Source organism: Bombina bombina, chromosome 4, assembly GCF_027579735.1.
Source record: "Bombina bombina isolate aBomBom1 chromosome 4, aBomBom1.pri, whole genome shotgun sequence".
NCBI classification, from domain to species: Eukaryota; Metazoa; Chordata; class Amphibia; order Anura; family Bombinatoridae; genus Bombina; species Bombina bombina.
The window spans coordinates 326,977,090-326,993,819 of record NC_069502.1 but is presented as its reverse complement, the minus strand read 5'-3'; positions in this window follow the sequence as shown (position 1 = coordinate 326,993,819).

Sequence of the window (16,730 nt, the reverse complement as noted above, 5' to 3'; positions counted from 1 at the left end):
AGATAGAGCATGCAATTTTACGCAACTTTCTAATGTACTCCTATTATCAATTTTTCTTCGGTTCTCTTGCTATCTTCATTTTAAATGCAGGAATTTAAAGCTTTGGAGCCGGCCCATTTTAGGTTCAGCACCCTGGATAGCACTTGCTTATTGGTGGCTACATTTACATGCTAAATAGACTAGGCAAGCCCCACATTTGTGAACATCTAAAAAAAATAAAAAGAAGTTATGCCTGGTAGCAGTAGAAGTAGACAGAACATCTAATGGGCTTTACAACAGGTACTTGCTATTTTCATTTATGTCTTAACTACTTAAAGAGATATGAAAATAAACATTTTTCCTTTCTTTCATAATTCAGACAGAGTATATCATTTTAAACAACTTTCTAGTTTACTTCTACTATCATATGCTCTTTATTCTCTTGTTATCCTTGATGAATGAGCAGCATTGCACTACTGGGAGCTAGCTGAACACATAACGTGAGCCAATAGCTACATGTATATATGTGCAGCCACCAATCAGCAACTAGTTCCCAGTACTGCACTGATTATCCTGAGCCTGTCTAGTGTTTTTTTTACAAAAGATACCAAAAGAACAAAGCACATTAGATTATAGAAATACATTTATAGAAATACCTGGCAAGTTATTTGAATTGTATAAAAGATAAACATGTTTTTTTTAAAGTTCTACTTATTACCAACCGTGAGTGACTTTTTAAACTTTGTTTAAATTAGGGTTGCACCGATACCATTTTTTTAAGACCGAGTACAAGTACCGATACTTGTTTTCAAATACTCGCCGATACCAATTACCGATACTTTTTTTTTACGTCATGTGACAGTTTACCAAGCACAATACAGACTAATTATTTAAGATTCCTTCTTTATAATTATGAAGGACTGTAGCTCAAAAGACATTATGAAATAATAAAACATGTTTTATTTGTCACAAAGTTCACAGAACATGTTTAGAAATAAAAATATTACAATAAAATATATTAACAACAACAAAAAATAATATAAAATTGCAACCAACCAAAAGTGCCATACAGTAAAAAATAGAACAGAATACTGTTTAATCATGGTGAACAAAACTATGGGCTAGATTATATTTGACTGGTAAGCTTTACCAATGCTCTCATTACAAGTCCTACTCCATTAAAGGCTATGGCGTTGGCAATGTGAAAAGAGCATTGGTAAAGCTTACCAATCAAATGTAATCTAAATCTAGTCCTATAATTGCAGGATGAGTGTTCATTGGGATTAACTTAAGTTTTCCTATGAGTATACGATAAAGGAGAAAGGCAGCACCTATGGTTGTATTGTTGCGTTGCTAACTCCAAACACCCCTTTTATGTATAGCACCTGCTACAATTTCCAAAACCTCACAATGGCCCCCAAAAGTTCCGTTATACATTCATACGACCTGTATTCCGTTGTGGCGCTGATTCTGGGGACCCACCAAAACCTTCTGGGCTCCAGATCCCCTCTCTCCGTATTCTGTGTATCAACAGTGATGGCCTGGAGGTCGAGCCGCGGCGTGGGTCCCTACAGCGTCTAAGCGTGTGTGCAGGGTCGATCCGGAACTATGTGACGTCACAAATGGGAGCGGAAGAATCCGCAGGTGCGATGAGTCCTCAACCAGGGAGGACCGTTGTTACAGCGTCCTACTGTGTCTTTGCAGGGGTGATTCGATGCTGCTCAAAAGGTGCAAGTACCCGTGCCTTTGAACATATCCATCAAGATATAGCGTCAAAGAAAGAGAATAGAGGCACCGGGTAGTTGCACAAACAAATGTCCTTTATTAAGGAAATAAAACTGGAAACACTTAGGATAAAGCTTAAATCCTTGGGGCAATGGTGTAGTGGTAGTTCCCCACGTACCCTAGTGCTGACATGTTTCGGCAAATGCCGTAATCGTAGCTATAGGGTGCAAGCTTGTTTGTTTATTTAAATACACAAATCACATATCATTGGTAAAAAACTTGTGTGCTACGTGGGTGACACCCACCTCCACCTGTAGTTAATCTATATGCCCTAATCTAGGATGTGTTACCGTGCTATCCACTCTATGTACAGGTTTATCATTCTCAATTATAAACTAAACTGATATAATAAATATAATAGATAAATAATGTCATGAAACGAGACCTTCCTTAACATATGTATATAAATATATAAAGAAATACAAAAACTGAAACTGAAAAAACCTTTGTAATAATGAATTGTAAATAATAAACTAAGTGTACAATCTTAAATCCAAATAATAATAACAAAGGCAAAGACAAAGAGAACTTTCACACCTAATTGATGATGGGATGGAAGGGGGGGTTTTTTGATGAAGGTACTAGCGATTATTTATATAATTGTAACCCCAGAATTCCTACCTTCAACCTTCTCCCTAAGGTACACAAGTCCCTGGAGAAGGTTGAGGGTAGGCCTATCATCAGTGGGATTGGTTCCATGTTGGAACCATTATCCAAATGGCTAGACTCCCTTCTACAACCCCTAGTGGGGGAACTCCTTAGTCACCTGAGGGATACCAAACAACTCCTCATAGAGGTGGAAAAGATCTCTTGGAGGGAGGGCTATGGCTGGTTATCAGTGGATGTAAAGTCGCTTTATTCATCCATTCCACATAATTTAGGTTTGGAAGCCATAGCCTTCTTTCTAAGAAGATCTACCAAATATAATGATGATTTCATTAAATTTGTTGTCAGGGTAACCGAATTCCTCCTCACACATAATTTCTTTGTGTTTGAAAACGTATTTTATCTCCAGAGATGTGGCACGGCCATGGGAGCAAAATTTGCTCCCTCTTACGCCAACCTGTATATGGGTTGGTGGGAGCTGTGCCACATCTATGGAGATAAAAACAGACAGAGAAGCAAAATTGCATATTATCGTCGTTATATAGACGATCTGCTTTTTGTCTGGGATGGAAGTGTGGAGGAAGCTGAGATTTTTGCAGAGTATCTGAATATCAATAAGGCTGGCCTACAGTTCACCCATGAATATGGGCCCACTAGCATCAATTTTTTGGATGTTACCCTTCATGGTGTGAAACTGGAATATGTTAAGGTCGAGCTTTATAGGAAACCAATAACCAGAAATACGCTTTTACATGCCCATAGTAGCCACCCGAAACAGGTATTTAAATCAGTCTTGAAGGGTCAGTTCACCAGGGTCAAAAGGAATTGTACCCGAGATAGTGAACATTTCAAGCATGAAACTGAACTAGTAACTAAATTTAAGGAGAGAGGGTACCCCAAGCAGGATATATATAGGGCATGTGAGGAAGTAAGGGCCATAAAAAGGACTACCTTACTTTGTGAGAAACAATCAAAATGTGACACCAAACCAGAACAGTTAACTTTTGTCACACAGTTTAGTAGGCAATATTATCAGGTGTGCAATATTGTACGCAAGCACATGACATTGCTGAAGGCTGATGATGAGCTCGCTCACATTGCCACACAAAAAGTGAGGTTTGCCTTCAGGAGAGGCAAAACCATAGGAAACTATGTAGCCCCCACACAATTAAAACAAGATGAAATAAATACATCCTCTTGGTTAAGGTACAAAGGGGTTTACAAGTGCAATTTTAGCGGCTGTATAGCATGTGGACATGTAAAATTAGGAAATATATTTAGGAGTGCCTATTCAGGTGAAACATTTGCACACAGGGCGCTCTTTAATTGTAGGTCTACATATGCAGTGTATCTTCTCAGTTGCGATACATGTGACATCCAATATACAGGACAAACGTCTCGACAAGTCAGAACCAGGATTAGGGAACATATAAACGATATCAAGCAAGGTAAACTCACCACCCCCCTTGTAAACCACTTCAAGTCTAAACATAATAAGGATCCAGGGACATTGTCATGGACAATTATTGAAGTGGTGAATACACAAAATAGGGGAGGGGATAGGGAGAACTTGCTCCTCAAAAGGGAAGTGTTTTGGATACACAGGTTGAACACCAGGGTGCCCAAGGGGCTCAACTCTGAGTATGATTTAATTAATTTCTGGTGTTAGCCTGTGTATTCAGAACAAAGCATTATAATATATATATATGCTTACAAGTTTATATGTTCATGAATAAATTTCACCTTCGATAAATTCTATCTTTAAATTTTATCTTTGGCAACTATACAAAAGACATAGAAAACTGACTTAAAATAGTCTAGTATATGTACACTATAGTAAAACAAGGTTTAATGTAAAAATGCTTATGAGTATTAGCTGCCGAGAATACTCTCTGGTGCCTCCAGTATTGGGTCTGTTTTAACAGATCCCTGCCTTTGTTATTATTATTTGGATTTAAGATTGTACACTTAGTTTATTATTTACAATTCATTATTACAAAGGTTTTTTCAGTTTCAGTTTTTGTATTTCTTTATATATTTATATACATATGTTAAGGAAGGTCTCGTTTCATGACATTATTTATCTATTATATTTATTATATCAGTTTAGTTTATAATTGAGAATGATAAACCTGTACATAGAGTGGATAGCACGGTAACACATCCTAGATTAGGGCATATAGATTAACTACAGGTGGAGGTGGGTGTCACCCACGTAGCACACAAGTTTTTAACCAATGATATGTGATTTGTGTATTTAAATAAACAAACAAGCTTGCACCCTATAGCTACGATTACGGCATTTGCCGAAACATGTCAGCACTAGGGTACGTGGGGAACTACCACTACACCATTGCCCCAAGGATTTAAGCTTTATCCTAAGTGTTTCCAGTTTTATTTCCTTAATAAAGGACATTTGTTTGTGCAACTACCCGGTGCCTCTATTCTCTTTCTTTTCCTATGAGTACTCTTCCTGAAATTATATAAGCTAAGATGTTCCTCAGAGTACAGTATGTTTTGAACATAATTGTGCAAGATGAGAACTAGCAGTATAAAAGGCAATCTAGCAATTAGAATAATTTTTCAAAAGTTAGTGGCAAGTTCTTTTTAAGGAACAGAACAGAAGCATCTATGCATGTTCAGCTATAAGTCTGTTTTTGCTATCAGTAAGGAGGTTCAACTTTCCACACTACTGCATGGGGCAGAAAGATATTTTGGGGCCTTTTTAGCCAGAGCTGGAAATTTCAGTTTATTAACTGCCCAGTACTTCAGGGGTTTGTCTGAACGCAGTACAGTGATCTCTCCTACAATAAGAGCAATTTGCATTGACAGAACAGTAGTAAACAATTTTTAGTTTAGTCTCCACTTCAGCTTAAAATGAAATGGGAACATGCAGTTTGAAAAAAACACCACAAGATAGCATATGGGTAGTAAGTGGAGGTATCGGTTTAAGTATCGGTGCATTTGCACGAGTACAAGTACTCATGCAAGTACTTGGTATCGGTACCGATACCGATACTAGTATCGGTATCGGTGCAACCCTAGTTTAAATACATGTTTTATTTGTAAAAGGAAGACACAGAGTCTATTACTAAAATAATGCTAGAGCTAGATATGTATAAGTATGGCTCTATAAATATAGCATGTTGTGTGCTTATATACTACACTATTTGTGTTACTTTGTCTTTATTTGGAGGGAATTTATGTTAAAGGGGTTTGAAGAGGAATACTTTCCTTTTATAAGAAATAAATGTGTATTTTGTCTAACACAGACCACATTGCCTGCTTGTGTACAGTATGTTGCCATAAGGGCATTTGAAAAATGGAATATTTACAGGTTAAATATATAACTTCCAAAAAGAATACTGCTCTGAAATGTATTTGTTGTAATGTTGTCTTCATAACATGCTATAGAAAAAGGCTTAGTTCAATATCAATTACAAGCTTGTTTTACTAGCGCTACTAAAGTCATTGCCACTAGATGGCAATGTTTTGCTAAATAAGTTTTGTTCTCTAGTTCAGGTCTTCGAAAACACAAAAACTTCAAGATATTTTATGTTTGATAAACTAGAGGGAAGGCCTGATACACTGCTTAATGCCATTTAAAATTAAAGCTCAATTAGTGTAGCATCGGTTAAAGGCCACAATATTGCTAATCAGTCTTTTTCATGGTAATGAGGATAACTTGAAAGATTAGTAGGTGTGTCTAGACAGTTTTTTATAATATTTACTACACTATAAGCTACTAGCTAAACATGCATAGATTTTAGCAACAAAAATGACTGTAAAGGGATAATAAACAGTGCTCCTTTGGTAAAAACAAATAGGTTAAACCAATGGGGAAAAAAAGAAACAAATTGTGTAAAATAAGCAGCAAACAACTTGTTTTCTTGCCAAATGAGCACTTGGAAATTCTCAGTGTAGCACCTGCCCACAGTATAATAAGAGAGCTGATCAGAGCATGAGCAAATCTGACTCCTTGTTATCTAGTCTGTTCATTTTATAGTAAACCAGCTCATGTTGTTCTAGAAGTTTTATGAGATCAGGCTAGATAAACCTCCCTGCAGAGGCCAAAGCCTCCTTACAGGGCTGTGACAGAAAGTAATGGAAACTGCACACATATAATGTAAAAAAAAAACATATTTCAATGATTTCAAAGTCACTACTTAGTGCTTTTTTTAATTAAGCAATGAGACAGACGGTTTAACTTCCCTTTAAAGCAAACAATATAAATGTGCATTTCCTGTTTTTTCCTGCAATACATGCCTGGATCAGCATTTCAGGAAAAGGAAAGTAAAAATTAATCTTTTGTGGTTCAGCTAGAGCGTGTAATTTTAAACGGACATTAAACACTAAGGGCTAGATTACAAGTGGAGCGCTAAATTATCCTGCGCAATAATTAAACAGCAACATTGCAAGTGGAAGTGGCGAGCTCGCGGTAGCAATTCTATCTTTGGTTAATTTTCTAAAAGTGCCCCAAATGCCCTCAAAATAGAGGGCATTGTAGTTTTTTTTTAATTTTTTTTTTAGCATTTTTAAACAAACAAAAAAACAACTGCACTAGGCAGTTTTTAGGGTTTAAAGTTGGTGGGAGTGGGGTGTAAGAAAATAAACAGAACTGAAAAGTGCCTTTATATTGTGGTCTATGGGAACTGTGTGTTCCCAGTAAATAAATATGTATATGCTTATATACATATATATTTATGTGTTAATATGTGTATATTTATATTTGCTCCTCATCGCTGCGCAACTTACCCCCTTCGCTATGCGAGGTTCTGATGCCTTCTCTGCACATTATTATTCTTCATTATTTGTAGAGCACCTACAGATTTAGCAGCGCTATACACATGCCACAACTCTCCTCCCGATACCTGCAGTGTACCCTAGGTTCTATAATAGCAGCACCCATGAGTAGGGGTAGGTGCATGAAAAGTATTTAGTGTCCCTTTAAGAGACTTTTCAATTTATTTATATTATCAAATTGATTTCATTCTCCTAATATCATCTGTTGAAAAGCATATTTAGGTAGGCTCAGAAGGAACCATGCACTGCACTACTGGGAGGTAGCTGGTGATTGGTGACTATGCACATATGCCCTTTGTCATTGTCTCACCAGGTGTGCTCAGCTAGCTCCCAGTAGTACATTGCTGCTCTGGAGCTGACTTTCATAATAAAACTGTCATTTGTCTCCAGAGCTCCTATTTTTTAGGGACAGTCCTGAATTTGGGCAGTGTGTCCCTTTTTTTTGTAAGGGACAGTATTGAATTTGGTGAGTCTGTCCCTAATTTTTTAATGTGCTAAGCTATGCTATCCTGGATTTTCCAAAATTGGCCTGAATGGGTTTCCTACCGAGTATGTAAATGCCAAGGACTAATTTTCTTATAACTATATTATGATGCATAGAATTCTACCTGTATGAAGCTCTGGAAGCTAATTTTACTAGGAACAATCACAGCTCTACTTAAAAGTTCATATTATTTTCGTATATACACAGAATCACAGTATATATTAACATTTAATCAGTGTCAGTTTGTTAGCAAACTCAGCATTGTTTTGCAATATATTGACAGATACCTTACAAATTCACATTGCATATTTTTTATATAATGCTCTTTGCTTTGTTCGAGAGATATAAGTAAGCTTATATAGTGAACAAACAGTAGATTATTGTGAGGTCTTAATTCGTATAGCATGCATTCCAACCAATCAGAGGAAGACTGGAAAATACACGTTTTAGAGTTACATTACAGGAAAAGCAGGCAAAATGCCTACAATAAAACACTCATTACATGTTTTACTATACACAGCTGATTATTTTATTTTGAATTACACGTTGGGTTTAAAATCTCTTTAAGAACAGCGCTGTAGATGTAAGAGATACCATGCAATCTGAAATAATGTGCACAACATGAAATCTGTTTAGCAGGGACATGTGATTTTTCAAACAAATTACTATAGTTACATAATGACCCTTTCAGTTTATTACACAGCATAATAATAGTTTGTTTCTTTCAAGAATACCTCTACTATTCAATCTATTTTCTTGATGACTAAAACAGGACCATAGTACTTGTCACTCCCTATTGTGTGTTTAAGACAAGGCCCACCTAGTCTGTGCAAGAAGGCTGCACTAAGTCCTTTCACAACGCACAACAGCTAAAAATAGTGCTGCCAAATAACTGAGCTTTGTTCTAAACCACAGGGAGATTTGCTGCATGGCATGAATGCAACAAAATAGTTATTCATCCCAGTGACATTTATTGATGAGCTTTACATTGGTATTGCTTGACTTGCTCATAAAATCACTGACAACAAAGAAATACATCTGGATCATTCCCATACTAGACTAAAAGGAAAGACCGTATAGCTTTTGTAAGTAGTTTAATGGGGTAGCGATTTAACACAAAAATGAAAGCATAACATCTACAGTGACTTGTTGTTTGATGGAATACTGTGCTTTAATGAAATTACCAGGTTAAACATGTTGCATTACTAAAAGTGAAGTTCTATGCAGGAAATCCAAAGAATCTGAAATACAGGAACATTTTATATTGCCCATTGTTTTTAAAGGGACATTCAAATGTAAAACTAAATGCTTTTATTTTCTGCAGCATGTGCAAGATTTTATTACAACTACAGACAATCATATTTTGCTTATCTCTCTTCATTACTACTCACTCAACTTTTGAAATGGACATTAAACTCTAAAATAAAGTATTTCTTGAATAATGTATTCAGAGCAAAGATTTGTACATGCATTTTTAAAAATGATATTAGTTGTTAAATATAAAAAAAGGGTAAAGTTAATGTTTCTAAAGCAGTGGGAGCCACCACATTGTAATTTAGGTTACACTGAGGCCAGTTTGGAATGGTTATAAATAGTTTACTAGAATGTGCAACCACTATAGTGGAATATAGCTGTGTCTGCATTTTCATGTTTAACATACATTGAAAAGTCCACAATATTCAGAATTAAATTACGGGAAAGGAGAATAAAATAAATAATGAATGTATATTGCAAAGTTGTTTTACTACATGTAAATGAAACAATTTATATTAATATCTTGAGGTCTTTAATGTCCCTTTAAAGAAACAAACAGTAGCTCAAAAATAAACACAGTGAAAATAGCATTGTGAGGAGGTTAGGGTGTGTGGAACTCAGAATGCAGGAACAGATACACAGAGCAATGAAATACTTTTGAAAGCTTTACTAATTGATAAGCAAAAGAACAGTTGGTAGTTCTGATTGAAAATCACAGACACAGCAGGTTTGAACATAGGCCTTATGCAAATCACTAAAGTCCAATACAAGGTTCAGAATACTTTAAGTAGATATTAGTAGGTATCAGGTAAGTATGCTTGGTCTCAGGAGCAAGGTGAGCATACACAGGTATCAGGTAAGTATGTTTTGGTCTCAGGAGCAAGGTGAGCATATGCAGGTATCAGGTAAATATGCTTTGGCCTCAATAGCAAGGTGAGCATACACAGGTAAGTATTCTTTGGTCTCAGGAGTAAGATGAGCATGCACAGGTATCAGGTAAGTATGCTTTGGTCCCAGGAACAAGGTAAGCATATACAGGTATCGGGTAAGTATGCTTTGACCCCAGAAGCAAGGTTAGCATACACAGGTATCAGGTAAGTATGCTTCAGTCTCTGGAGCAGGATGAGCATATTCAGGTATCAGGTAAGTATACTTTGGTCTCAGGAGAAAGGTGAGCATAAACAGGTATCAGGTAAGTCTGCTTGGTTCTCAGGAGAAAGGTGAGCATACACAGGTATCTGGTAAGTCTGCTTGGTTCTCAGGAGAAAGGTGAGCATACACAGGTATCTGGTAAGTTTGCTTGGGTCTCAGGAAAAAGGTGAGCATACACACGAATCAGATAAGTATGCTTTGGTTTCAGAAGCAAGGCGAGCACAGTAGGTAAGGCAATAACTCAGTCCAGAGTGATGGGCTGGGTGAGCTTTTATAGGAACTCCCACACCTGAGTCCTCCAAGTGAGAGTTCCTATAATTAGGACATGGCCCCTTTAAATCTCTGTGTCCCTCTTTGTGAGACGCTGAGATGAAGAAGCTCGCAGAGTTACCGCCTGCATGTGGTCTAGATAGTCTAGCTGATGCTCACAAAGGGATTTGGATCCCTTTTCTGCACATATAAACCAAATTCACAGTCAAAAATAGACAGCAGCACTCCCCAAATCTTCCATAATTCACATGTTTACTGAATCTCCAAGGTGCATGTACAGGACAAAGTTTCAGGCCTTTCTCAACCATCTATTTCCACCAGCCATCTTTATTAATGATTCTCCAGTTGGTAGACATCCTCACATTTTTCATTTACTTAACGCTATCAAAATTAAATAAAAAACTCCTTCCCCACAAATACTCATCTTTTTGGGATGTAGATCTTGTTTTAGCTCCTCCTCCATTCTTGGCCTTCTAATTAATCCCTTTTAACTTAAAGGACATTTAACCCCAAAATTTCCTTCCATGTTTCAGCCAGAACATACAATTTAAAAAAAAGTTTCCAATTTACTTATTTGATCATATTTGCTTTGTTCTCAGGGTATTCTTTATTGGAGAGATAGCTAGGTAGGTAACATGCACATGTCTCAAGCACTACATGGCAGGAAATAGTGCTGTCATCTAGTGCTGTTGAAAATGTATACCATTCTTGCAAAACTGCTACCATATAGTGAATGCTCCTAAACTTATCTGCCTGATTTTCAACAAAGGATACCAATAGATTGAAGAAAATTTGATAAAAGAAGTAAAATGTAAAGTTTAATATTAAGAAGCAGAAAATAGAGGGCGCCACATAGTGCAAATCAGTATTTCACACCAAGCTAGTAGTAGAGAGAGGTCAATCCTACTCACCTGATGAAATGCACAGAGTGTGCAAGTAAGGCAGGCCGGATCTGCAAAGTTGTCTGGCAGACACTCAGGCAAAGCTGTATCAGGGGTGTTCCAAGTCCCACCATAGTAGGAGTCCAGGGATATCCACTGACGGCCACAGGAGTCACCCAGATGCCAGTCAGGGGCAGGGGGACACCAAATGAAACCAAAGGTCCAAAGTATTCAATAGGAGAAACAAAGCAGCAGCAAGAAGATGATTAAGAAGTTTATTAAAATGCTTTAAAACAAACAGCAACGCGTTTCTCAGTGACACAGCACCGTTTCCTCAGGCTCAACAAGACAATCTCACAGCTGCTATACTTAAAACGACCAGCAACCAATCAAACAACAGAAGGGTTGCACACTCACTGGGTGAAAAATACAATACATATGAACAAAATGATTAACAAAGGTGGGACTTGGAACACCCCTGATACAGCTTTGCCTGAGTGTCTGCCGGACGACTTTGCGGATCCGGCCTGCCTTACTTGCACACTCTGTGCATTTCATCACGTGAGTAGGATTGACCACTCTCTACTACTAGCTTGGTGTGATATACTGATTTGCACTATGTGGCACCCTCTATTTTTTGCTTCATAGATTTATCTTCATGTGTTTGGTGTGACACCCTAGAGGAGCTGCCTGGAGGTGCTAGATTGTCCTGACATCATCTTGAGTACTTACCTTGGGACCCCCTTACATCTTTGGGACTGTGGTCTATTATTAGACTTTTTTCCCACACGTCATTGTGTGACCAATAATGTATTAATAATCATGTCATTGTGTGCCTAATATATATATATATTAATATTTTTTAATATTTATGTGCATACCACTGTGTCTGTTATATATATCTAGTTATATTTTTATTGATTCACTATTTATCTTAGCTTGGCACCTCTTATAGATATTAGTTTAGATCCAGTACCCTCTCTGTGTATCTGAGCATATCTTGTTTGTTTTTATAAGTTTAAAATTACATGCTGTATCTGAAAGAAACATTTGGGGTTTTATGTCCCATTAAGCAACTCTCAGCAACACTTGCTACTCTTTTCTGTCTCATCTTTCTGTAGCGTTTCAGACGTCAAAGCTATGCTATAGAATATAATTCTAAAATGTTTTTCCCTTTTGGTGTTACCTTTCTACTTTCTTGTAGAACTAAATGTTTGTCTAAATGATTACAGCAGGTTATATAAGATGGACATGCTCATTTATACTATGCTGTTTTAGCGCTCTCCATTTCTGTTTGTCTCATTCTATCTTTACAAACACTTACAAAAAGAAAAGAGCTTTCTCAGGAACAAACACAATCTCAGGCGAGTTACCTCCTGGGAGAAGCCTCTTTTAGCCCAATAATGCTTTTCACAGAGAAGAACTTTACTAAAGTGTATCTGTCCAGCCCCCAAATACCAGGCAATCTCTCTCTGAACAAGGAACGTGGAAACCCCAAATGGTCGTTTCGGCCTCCATTGGGCATTGTCAGTGAGGTGCAGCCACATTTTTCTAAGCACACTTGAGTTCACTTCTGGTTTCCCCCATCACCCTTCTATCTTTATACTTATTTTCCTGATAAACCCAATTTATGTTGTTAACTGTCTAAAAGAATATTAGTCCAGAACTCTCTTCTCCTATTGTTATCTAATATATTTCATTCCTCCTTTCAAACCAATTAGGTCTACTACCATTTGTAGATGTATAATGTGGATAATGACCCTAGCTGACCCTAGTTGATGTTTCAGTTTTGAATAACTCAGTAAGAGAAGCCTCAGCCTATAATGCTTTTTAGAAATCTTCCTCCTTACAAGATATCTTAAATGCCTCAGATTGGTCTTCAGATTCTAATTTTAGACAATTTTATTTTAAGCCAATTGATAATGATGCCTTTTCTTTATTACACGTATCCATTTTGCTTTAAGCTAGCAAAATATAAATGTACAGATGGTGGCGCTGGTTAGTAACAGATACAGGGTGTAACTTGATAGAGGTCTGGCTCAGAATCACCATTGGTTAGTATGTCCTCGACTTTCTGCCGAATACTGAACACCTTCTCTTCCTTTTTTCTGGGTTTCTTAAGGCTATTTTTGAGTCGATGCACCGTCTCCAGTCTAAATAAGTTGCCGTTACCCCTCACGTGTGACGATAACAACCAGGGTAATAATGATAGCTGTGTAGACTGGAGACACAAAAATAGCCTTAAGAAACCCTGAAAAAGGAAGAGAATGTCTTCAGTATTCTGCAGAGAGTCGAGGACTTACTAACCCGTGGCGATTCTGCGGCAGACCTCTATCAAGTTACCTCCATCTGTACACATATATCTTTAAATCAGTTTGGGAGAAACTGCGGGATGGCTGCAGTTCTACATATACCAGAGGGGAGCATCATTCCTTTTTTTTTTTATATCTACCATTTTGTTAGACACTATACTTAAAAGAGTTTGTACCTTATTTTTTCTTTCAGCAAAATATAAGTATCTGTGATTGTAAAAAATAAATAAATCATATCAGCTTTGAGTAGAAATAATCTTGACTTTATTAAAGACACAATGACAAATATTTTTCCACCCTATGAGGCCTACTTATCAAGCCGTCAACTGTGCTGCATTCGCCGGGACCAATATGCTCGCATAACATTGTCTAACATCGCAGCTGCAGACCTGAATATGCTCTCCTTATTTATCAAAAAAGCTGTCAAAAACCTGCACACCATGTACGGGGCGATGAGCAGCGCACTGTTGTTATCTAACAGTAATTAATCTCGTTGCTATTTGGCTTTTTCACAACTTTATTTATACCCTGTCACTAAACACCGCCACTATTCTAAAATGTTTAACCCCTATCCTGCCGCTCCCGACCCCGCCGCAAACGTAATAAAGTTATTAACCCCTATACCTCTGCTCCCGGAGCCCACCGCCACTAAATAAATGTATTAACCCCTAAACCCCTGGCCTCCCACATCACTACCACTTACTAAACCTATTAACTCCTAAACCGCCAGCCCCCAACACCGCCATAAACTAAATTACGTTATTAACCCCTTAACCTAACAACCTGCTAACTTTAAATTAAATATTAACTCATCCCTATCTTATAATAAATTTAAACTTACCTTTAGAATTAAAATAAACTATATTAAACTATTAATTAACCTACCCTAACTATTATCCTACAATTACATTAAACTATATTAAACTACTAATTAATCTACCCTAACTATTATACTAAAATTACATTAAACTATATTAAACTATTAATTAACCTACCCTAACTATTATACTAAAATTAAATTAACTATATTACATATTTAAAAACCTAACCCTACTCAAATTATTTAAATCTACAATAAAGAATTACTAAGTTAAAAAAATAAAAAAACACTAAGTTACAAAAAATAGAAAACACTGTTACACAAAATAAAAAATAAATTATAAAATATATAAACTAATTACACCTAATCTAATAGCCCTATCAAAATAACCCCCCCCAAAATAAAAAACCCCTAGCCTACAATAAACTACCAATAGCCCTTAAAAGGGCCTTTTGCGGGGCATTGTCCCAAAGAAATTCGCTCTTTTACCTGTAAATAAAAATACAAATACCCCCCAACAGTAAAATCCACCACCCACACAACCAAACCCCCCAAATAAAAACCTATCTAAAAACCTAAGCTCCCAATTGCCCTGAAAAGGGCATTTGTATGGGCATTGCCCTTAAAAGGGCATTTAGCTTTTTTTCCGCCCAAAGTCCCTAAGCTAAAATGAAACCCCCCCAATAAACCCTACAGTTTTTGAATACCCGACATCCATCTTCAACGAAGCGGCAGAAGTCCTCAGCAAAGCCGGCAGAAGTCTTCATCCAAGCGGGTCGAAGTCTTCATCCAACTGGGCAGAAGTCTTCATCCAGACGGCATCTTCTATCTTCATCCATCCAGCGCGCGGCTCCATCTTCAAGACATCCGGCACGGAGCATCCTCTTCTTACGATCACTGCTGAAGAATGAAGTTTCCTTTAAATGACGTCATCCAAGATGACGTCTCTTAGATTCCGATTGGTTGATAGAATTCTATCAGCCAATAGGAATTAAGGTTGAAAAAATCCTATTGGCTGTTGCAATCAGCCAATAGGATTGAGCTTTCATCCTATTGGCTGATCCAATCAGCCAATAGGATTGAGCTTGCATTCTATTGGCTATTCCAATCAGGAGCATTTGAATGGGCATTGCCCTTAAAGGGGCATTCAGTTCTTTTTCATTGCCCTTAAAAGGGCATTTAGATCTTTTTCAAAAGCCCAAATCCTAATCTGAAAAAAAAAACATCCAGGTGGCAAGAAGTCTTCATCCAGGCGGTAACATCTTCATCCATTGCGGGGGCATCTTCTATCTTCATCCCGGGGGCGCAGAGCATGAAGACATCCAGCGTGGAGCGTCCTCTTCATATGGTCCTCGCTGTACACTGAAGCTTCAATGCAAGGTAGCCGTTTCAAAATGGCATACCTTGCATTACTATTGGCTGATTTGATTCTTCAAATTCAAATCAGCCAATAGGATGAGCGCTTCTAAAATCCTATTGGCTGTTCAAAACAGCCAATAGGATAAGTGCTACTGAAATCCTATTGGCTTTTCAAATCAATCAATTTTTGGTGTTAGTTTCGCACCCTGTTTAGCACAAAACTCTTAATCTAGGTGTTTGTTAATTAAAGAGAAAAAAGCTAGTTGGGACCTTTGGATCCTAGAGCATTATTATACCCTGGAAATGGTCCCAAGGGGTCTGAGGATCAATACATTTCCCATGTTTATCACAGAGGATCATATTTTTATCAAGGATTGGAATGACACCTTTAATGACCTTGAAACTAATAAAATTGATCACAGTTTATAAATCAGTGCAATTGAGTAACATCAAATCACAGATCAGTTTAATACAACAGGAACTAAATAAACTTAACTATAAAGATTATTCCAAGTTTGATGCAATTTTGCAAGAATCAGTAGGAGAAGCTAAACAACTCTTAATGAGATATTGGGGCCGATTTATCAATGTCTGGCGGACATGATATGCTGTAGTGAATCATGTCCATCAGACATCACTGAATGGTTGTGCAATGTCACCCCCTGTAGATTCGCCGCCAATCGGCCGCTAGCAGGGGGTGTCAATCGACCTGATCCTTTGCGATTGGGCGGTTTAATGTCCGCAGTCTCAGAGGCAGCGGATGAGTTAAGGAGCAGCGGTCTTAAGACCGCTGCTTCTTAAATTCCTATTTCTGGTGAGCCTGAAGGCTCATGCGGAAACAGGGACATTCAGGGCCTTTCGGCCCTTGATAATTTGGCCCCATAGAGTAGCGACTTTTTCAGAGAGTGAGGCTAAATCCTTAAGGGAGGACTCGACATCCGGTGGTGATGAGGATCCATCAGATACATGTAATGGGACAGATGCAGCATATCCCTTAACTAATGAATCATGTGGAAGTGTGAGAC